The sequence below is a fragment of the Gadus chalcogrammus genome, chromosome 17, assembly GCF_026213295.1.
Source record: "Gadus chalcogrammus isolate NIFS_2021 chromosome 17, NIFS_Gcha_1.0, whole genome shotgun sequence".
Taxonomy (NCBI): Eukaryota; Metazoa; Chordata; class Actinopteri; order Gadiformes; family Gadidae; genus Gadus; species Gadus chalcogrammus.
The window spans coordinates 17,791,053-17,798,552 of record NC_079428.1 but is presented as its reverse complement, the minus strand read 5'-3'; positions in this window follow the sequence as shown (position 1 = coordinate 17,798,552).

The window sequence follows — 7,500 nt, the reverse complement described above, 5'->3', positions numbered from 1 at the left end:
TTATCTTTGGTGCTGGATACAAAAAAAGTAATATTTTAAGTGGCAGCTAGTAAATTATCTCTTACACTGGAAAAAGCTGTTACGGGGCAAGACGGGGTGAACCCAAACGCACGGCACAAATGACGACAGGAAGAGGTTGGTAGCAATTAACCAGTTTATTGCTACACAGAGCAGAGGAGAATGTCTGTGGCGATCCGGAGATGGTTGGTCGGGTGGATTGCCGGACAGGTAGTCACCCTCGACGGTTCGGAGGAACTGGTATTCCTGCAGGAGAGGAGAGTCGAGTGGTGAACGAGAACAACGAGAATACTAGGAAAGGGCTAGAGAGGTCGGAGGATAACTTAGCTAGGTAAGTGTAGTTGACGATCTGGCGACGAAAGGTTGAATGACTGGGGAAGATATACAGGTGGGCGTGATTGGTGATGATGGTCAGGTGCGGGTGATCACCGTGGCTGGGTTGGGGAGTTCAGCAGGCCACGCCCCCGTACATGAAACAGAACATGACAGACAGACAAGACAAACAGAGAAAACTAGCGGCAGCTAGGATCCGGTGGGAGAGACCGTGACAGTACCCCCCCCTCTACGAACGCCTCCTGGCGGACGTCTGGCAGTAGGATGCGCTTTATGGAAATCCGAAATCAATGTATCATCCATGATCATATTCCGTGACAGCCATTGCCGGTGTTCTGGTCCGTAACCCTCCCAATCCACCAGGTACTGGAAACCACGCCCCCTAGGACGTATGTCCAGCAACTGCCGGACCGTCCACACCGGGTGATTGTCAATGATGCGCGGTGGAGGTGGCGCAGGCGTAGCGACCGCCAGAGGGCTGGAGGAGACAGGCTTGATCAATGACACATGAAACGTGGGGTGAACCCGAAGAGAGGGAGGAAGCCGGAGACGTACAGCACAAGGGTTTATGATGGCCTCGATTTCAAAAGGTCCAATGAACCGGGGCGCGAGTTTCCGAGAGGCTACCTTCAAATGGAGATCCTTAGTTGAGAGCCAGACCTTCTGGCCGGGGACGTAATGAGGTGCCGGTGTCCGGTGGCGATTGGCCTGCCGCTGGGAGCGGGTGGAAGCCCGAAGCAGCGCAGCCCGAGCTTTGTTCCATGTTCGTTGGCAGCGTAGGATGTGGGACCGAACTGAAGGAACAGCAATCTCTGCCTCCTGCGAGGGAAACAGCGGGGGCTGGTAGCCCAGGGAGCAGAGAAAGGGAGACATTCCGGTAGTGTCATTTCTGTGCGTGTTGTGTGCGTACTCAACCCAAGGAAGATGAAGGCTCCATGAAGCGGGATTGGCGGCTGTGACGTTCCTGGTTTGCCCGCTCCGCCTGGCCGTTGGTCTGAGGGTGATATCCAGAGGAGAGACTGGCTGTGGTTCCCAGGGCCAAACAAAAGGCTCGCCACACCTGGGAGATAAATTGGGGGTCCCGGTCCGACACGATGTCCGCAGGGATGCCGTGTATTCGGAAAACCTGAGAAACCATCAGCTCTGCAGTCTCTCTCGCAGAGGGAAGTCCGGGTAGAGCGATGAAGTGGGCTGCCTTCGAAAAACGATCAATTATGGTGAGTATGGTGGTGTTACCTCTGGATGGAGGGAGACCGGTAACGAAATCCAGGGCGATGTTGGACCACGGACGACTGGGGATGGGGAGCGGGCGAAGCAGTCCCGACCGGGGTTTGTTGGTTGTCTTGTTGCGCGCACAGGTGGTACATGCGGCGATGAAAGACCTGGTGTCCCGGTCCATGGTAGGCCACCAGAACCGGCGTTGCAGGAAAGCCAGAGTCCGGTTGATCCCGGGATGACAAGCCAGCCTCGATGAGTGACCCCACTGTAATACGTCTGAACGGACTGCATCCGGAACAAACAACCGACCGGGAGGGCCCGTGCCCGGATCGGCCTGATGAGCCTGGGCCTGGGTAACCAAGGACTCAATCCTCCAGACCACTGAGCCCACCACACAAGTGGGTGGTAGAATGGAGTCCAAAACAGAACACTCCCCGTCCACGGAGTGCAAACGGGACAATGCGTCCGGCTTGGTGTTGCGGGAACCCGGGCGATAGGAAAGGGAGAATTTAAAGCGACCAAAAAATAGCGCCCACCTTGCCTGGCGGGAGTTGAGACGTTTTGCAGACTGGATATAACTCAGATTCTTGTGGTCCGTCCACACGACGAACGGCAGTTCCGCCCCCTCCAGCCAGTGACGCCACTCCTCGAGCGCGAGCTTGACGGCGAGGAGCTCCCGATTTCCCACGTCGTAGTTCCGCTCTGGGGGAGATAGCCCTCGAGAGAGGAAAGCACAAGGGTGAAGCTTACCGTCCGAAGCTGAGCGTTGGGACAGTACAGCTCCAACCCCAGTGTCCGATGCGTCGACCTCCACCACGAATTGCAGCTTGCCATCGGGCTGCGTGAGAACCGGAGCGGAGACGAAGCGTCGCTTCAACACCTCGAAGGCCGCCGCGGCCTCCGAGGTCCATCTGAAGGTCACCTTGACGGAGGTCAGCGCTGTGAGGGGCGCGACGATGCGGCTGAAGTTCCTAATGAACCTTCTGTAGAAGTTTGCAAACCCCAGAAAGCGTTGGAGCTGCTTGCGATTGGTGGGAGTAGGCCAATCAGCTACAGCAGCTACCTTTCCTGGATCCATCTCCAGCCTCCCCTGGCCGATAACGAATCCCAGGAAAGTCACCGATGGCGCATGGAATTCGCATTTCTCCGCCTTGACAAATAGACGATTCTCCAAGAGGCGCTGCAGCACTTGACGGACATGCAGCTTGTGTTCTGCGAGGGACCGGGAGAAAATCAGGATATCATCAATGTACACGAACACAAACTGATGGAGCATGTCTCTCAATACGTCATTGACCAGGGCCTGAAATACTGCAGGGGCATTTGTAAGACCAAAAGGCATCACCAGGTACTCGAAATGACCTAATGGAGTAGTGAAGCCTGTCTTCCACTCGTCCCCTTCTCGGATGCGGACCAAGTGGTAGGCGTTACGGAGGTCCAGCTTGGTAAAAACTGTAGCACCCCGCAGGGGAACAAAGGCAGAGTCTATGAGGGGCAACGAGTACTTGTTCTTAATCGTAATGTCGTTGAGTCCCCTATAATCAATGCAGGGGCGAAGGGACTTATCCTTCTTGGAAACAAAAAAAAACCCTGCTCCTACCGGTGAAGATGAGGGCCGAATAATCCCTGCGGCAAGAGAGTCCCGGATATACCCCTCCATGGCCTCTCGTTCTGGAAGTGAGAGGTTAAACAGGCGGCTGCTAGGGAGAGGGGAACCAGGAAGTAAATCAATGGCACAATCATAAGGGCGATGTGGTGGCAGAGATAGTGCGTGTTGTTTACTGAATACAGATCCTAAATCATGATAGTCCAGGGGCACCAACGTGAGGTCCGGGGACTCCGGAACCGTCGGTGGGGAGACTGCCGTAGGTGCTGAGGCGGAGCGTAAACAGTTCAATAGGCAATGGGTACTCCAAGCAGTGATCCTACCAGAAACCCACTCCAAACTGGGGTTATGGAGACGAAGCCAGGGATGGCCCAGGACCACAGGAGTCTGGGGTGAGTCAATGAGGTGAAAGGAAATCTTTTCCTGATGGTTACCGGAGAGCAGCAAGGACATGGGAGCGGTCTTGTGCTCAATTCTGTCCAGGTGCAATCCGTTGAGCGCACTCACCTCCATAGGCACGTCGAGTGGGATGAGGTCTACTCCCAGCTGTCGAGCCACCCTTCGGTCCAAAAAACTCTCGTCTGCTCCGGAATCGACGAGGGCGGAGAGGGGCAAGGAGCGGTTCTGCCAAGACAGAGTGGCCTTCAGCAGAGTACGGGAGTTAGAATAGTTAGGGACACAACTCGATCGATAAACTCCCATTACGACCGAGCCGGACCGTTTCCCGGGCGCCGGGGACAGTGAAGGAGGATATGGCCCGTCCTCCCACAATACATGCAAGCGCCCGTCCGTCGGCGCTGGTCGCGTTCCTCCATGGTTAGGTGGACGCGCCCCAGCTGCATGGGCTCTGGCTCGGGAAGGCTCGGAGGCTCACGAAAGGCCTCGGTAATCCGCGGCGGAGGTCTCACTGTCGTGTGCTGGGAAGGAAACGATGACGGGGTCCGGACGACACTCTCCCTCCTTCGCTCCCGAATGCGGTTGTCCAATTGCATGGCGAGAGTAATGAGTGCCTCCAAGTCGGACGGCTCGTCCCGCAACGCGATCTCATCCCGTAGATGATCAGCCAGGGAGCGCTGAAAAACGTCTCTCAGAGCGTCGTCACGCCAGCCGCTCTCTGCTGCGTAGATACGGAAGTCAATCACCAGCTCCGCCACGCTGCGACTGCCCTGGCGTAAATCCAAAAGTCTCTGGGCAGCCTCTCGGCCCCGAACTGGATGATCGAACGTCCGTCGCAGCGCCGTAGTAAAGGCTAAATAGTTCGAGGCCTCGGGACCCCCGCGGTCCATCTCAGCCGAAGCCCAGGTAAGCGCCACCCCTCGAAGGCAGGCGACGAGGTAGGCGATGCGGGAGGTCTCGGTGGCGTAGGTGAGTGGCTGCTGCTGGAAAACTCCTCCCACCTGGAGAAGGAACCCATGACAGGCTCCAGGATCGCCCCCATATGGTGCCGGGGTTGGGACGTAGGGCTCCCGACGAACGATAGGGACCGTAGCGGGGGGATCCGCGGACTGACCAAAGGGAGGGGTCAAGAGTGCCAGCCGGGACTCGAGGGACGACAATGCCGTAGCAAATCGGGCTAGGCTTGCGGAAGCCTCCCTCAGGTTCCGGGAATGTTCTACCCCGAGGCCGCCTTGGCGGCGTACCTCCTGGGTTAAATTCGTTAAGCGAGCGGCCAAGGAATCGGCTGCGTCATTTGTGTCGGCTGGGTCCATCTTTTGGCCAGATCGTACTGTTACGGGGCAAGACGGGGTGAACCCAAACGCACGGCACAAATGACGACAGGAAGAGGTTGGTAGCAATTAACCAGTTTATTGCTACACAGAGCAGAGGAGAATGTCTGTGGCGATCCGGAGATGGTTGGTCGGGTGGATTGCCGGACAGGTAGTCACCCTCGACGGTTCGGAGGAACTGGTATTCCTGCAGGAGAGGAGAGTCGAGTGGTGAACGAGAACAACGAGAATACTAGGAAAGGGCTAGAGAGGTCGGAGGATAACTTAGCTAGGTAAGTGTAGTTGACGATCTGGCGACGAAAGGTTGAATGACTGGGGAAGATATACAGGTGGGCGTGATTGGTGATGATGGTCAGGTGCGGGTGATCACCGTGGCTGGGTTGGGGAGTTCAGCAGGCCACGCCCCCGTACATGAAACAGAACATGACAGACAGACAAGACAAACAGAGAAAACTAGCGGCAGCTAGGATCCGGTGGGAGAGACCGTGACAAAAGCCTTCTGTTGAACCAATTAAAAAAAACAAGGGTAATGGTTCACATCTATATTACATAACTTGAGCCAATGACAAATATATAGCTTGCCTCAAACAATATTTCCTATGTTCATAAAAACAAAATAATACAACTTGGCACCAAGTATAATTCTATTCTTTGAATGAAGTCAATAAATTTAAATCGTATGTTAAATCCTAAACAAAAAAATATTGATTCACTCCAACAATTGTTTCTCATTTAAGAAATATCTATAAGAAATAATTTGTTTTATCCAATCAAAAAGATTACAATTTAATCAAACATTTGTTTCTCATTTAAACATGATATTTGTTTTGGATACATCATCATCATCTTTTTTTGCCGCTCGGCTCTCGCCGCTTCATGGCCTTGGGGCGCTTCTGTCTGGATTCGACATCACATCTCGACATCAGTCAGGGTTAGGTGCTTTGTCAAAGACACCTCAATACTCTGCTTGGTGAAGCCAGGGATCGAACCAACAACCTTCAAGTTACCAGCCAACCCGCTCTACCACCTGAGCTACTGCCGCCACACAATATACAATATATATTTACAATCTAAATTGCAGAGTTAGACCTACTCCAGACCTCCCTCCAGACACAGACAGACTGTCCTAGCTCACAGAACCAGTGAGTCATCGTCACTCTGGTCAAGGCTAGTGCTTCCACCTCAAAAAGTCGCCAAAAGTCACCAATAGCAGCTGAAAAATAAGCTAGATTTGTCGCTTGTCGCTGTTTTGAAAAAAAGTCGCCAAAGGGGTCTGAAAAGTAGCTAAATATAGCGACAAAATCGCTAAGTAGGCAACACTGCGGTTTGGGCCAGTAGTCGTAAGCGTCTTTGTATTTAATGCGCATGCGCAGGCTTGTACGTAACCTTGAAATTGTACATTTGTCTGAACAAATATTTCTCAATTGAGCTCCTAATCAAATAAAACAGTGTTTTAGGAAGAAAACAAAAAAAATATATTTGGATTGAATGACAAAAGTATTAATCAGTTGAATACACAACCTTAAAATTTTACATTTGTCAAAATGAATATTTCTTAATTTAGCTCCTAATTAAAAATATCTATATTTCAAAGTATTTTGAAATAAAAAAAAGTTATTTTAAAAATAAAACAAAAAATGTTTATTTGAATTGAATTACAAAATAATAATCAGATGAAGTACGGCTTAAAACCCTTTTTCCAGTGTAGGAGATGCGAAAATGGCCGTGTACATCAGCCGGAGAAATAAGGTGGAGGGCAGAGCAGGGCATGAGGCCCCTCCTGTGTTCCACTGTAACGTAAGAGCCAGAGTCTGGCTGGAGTATACGTTTTATAAGGCGTTTGGGGATGTAGATGCTTTTAAACAGCGCCGGTGTTACAATAATATTATTTGCTTTGTTGAAAATGATGAGTTGCATTTTGCACAGGATTTTGTTGGATAAACCAACAATTTTTAAAGACTGAACAAATAGCACATTTCCTGATGTATTGTACTCTCGGTTGATTGTAAAAAAAAGTATTTTTGAAAAATCTAAATCAAATCTCTCTCTTTCTCCGTGTTTACGAATTGCAAACTGTAATTCGTCGGGCTGTGGCTGTGGTCACATGATGGAGGAGGAGACCGGAGGGGAGGAGGTCCTGGCCGACCCCCCCCCCCCCCCCCTCCTGGGGGCGCCCCTCTCCGTCCAGGAGTGCTTCGCCCTGCAGGGTACGGGGCTTTGAGTGTCTCTGCGTCCGCCCCCTACATGAGAGGGGTCAATGCTATTGCTTATTAGCCACCGGTTAAAGGGCTGATTATGGTTCCACATCGACGCAACGATGAACCCGCAGACGCTTCCAGGCAGTCGTGAACCTGCTTCGGTTCTGCGGCGGCTTTTAGCGAGCGGACCAATCACAGCCCTCGCTGCTGCGTCGCCTCGACGGAGGGTTAACGTATCGGGGAGGCGCGCGTCAGGCCCTTGCTGTGGACGCAAGGAGGGTCCGTGAGGACGTGAGGGGTCCGTAGACCCTCTTGGGCTGCGTCGACGTTTGTACCGGTTGCCAAATTTGTACCGGGCGCGTCATCCATACGTAATCCACTCCAAATCAGCCTGGCAACA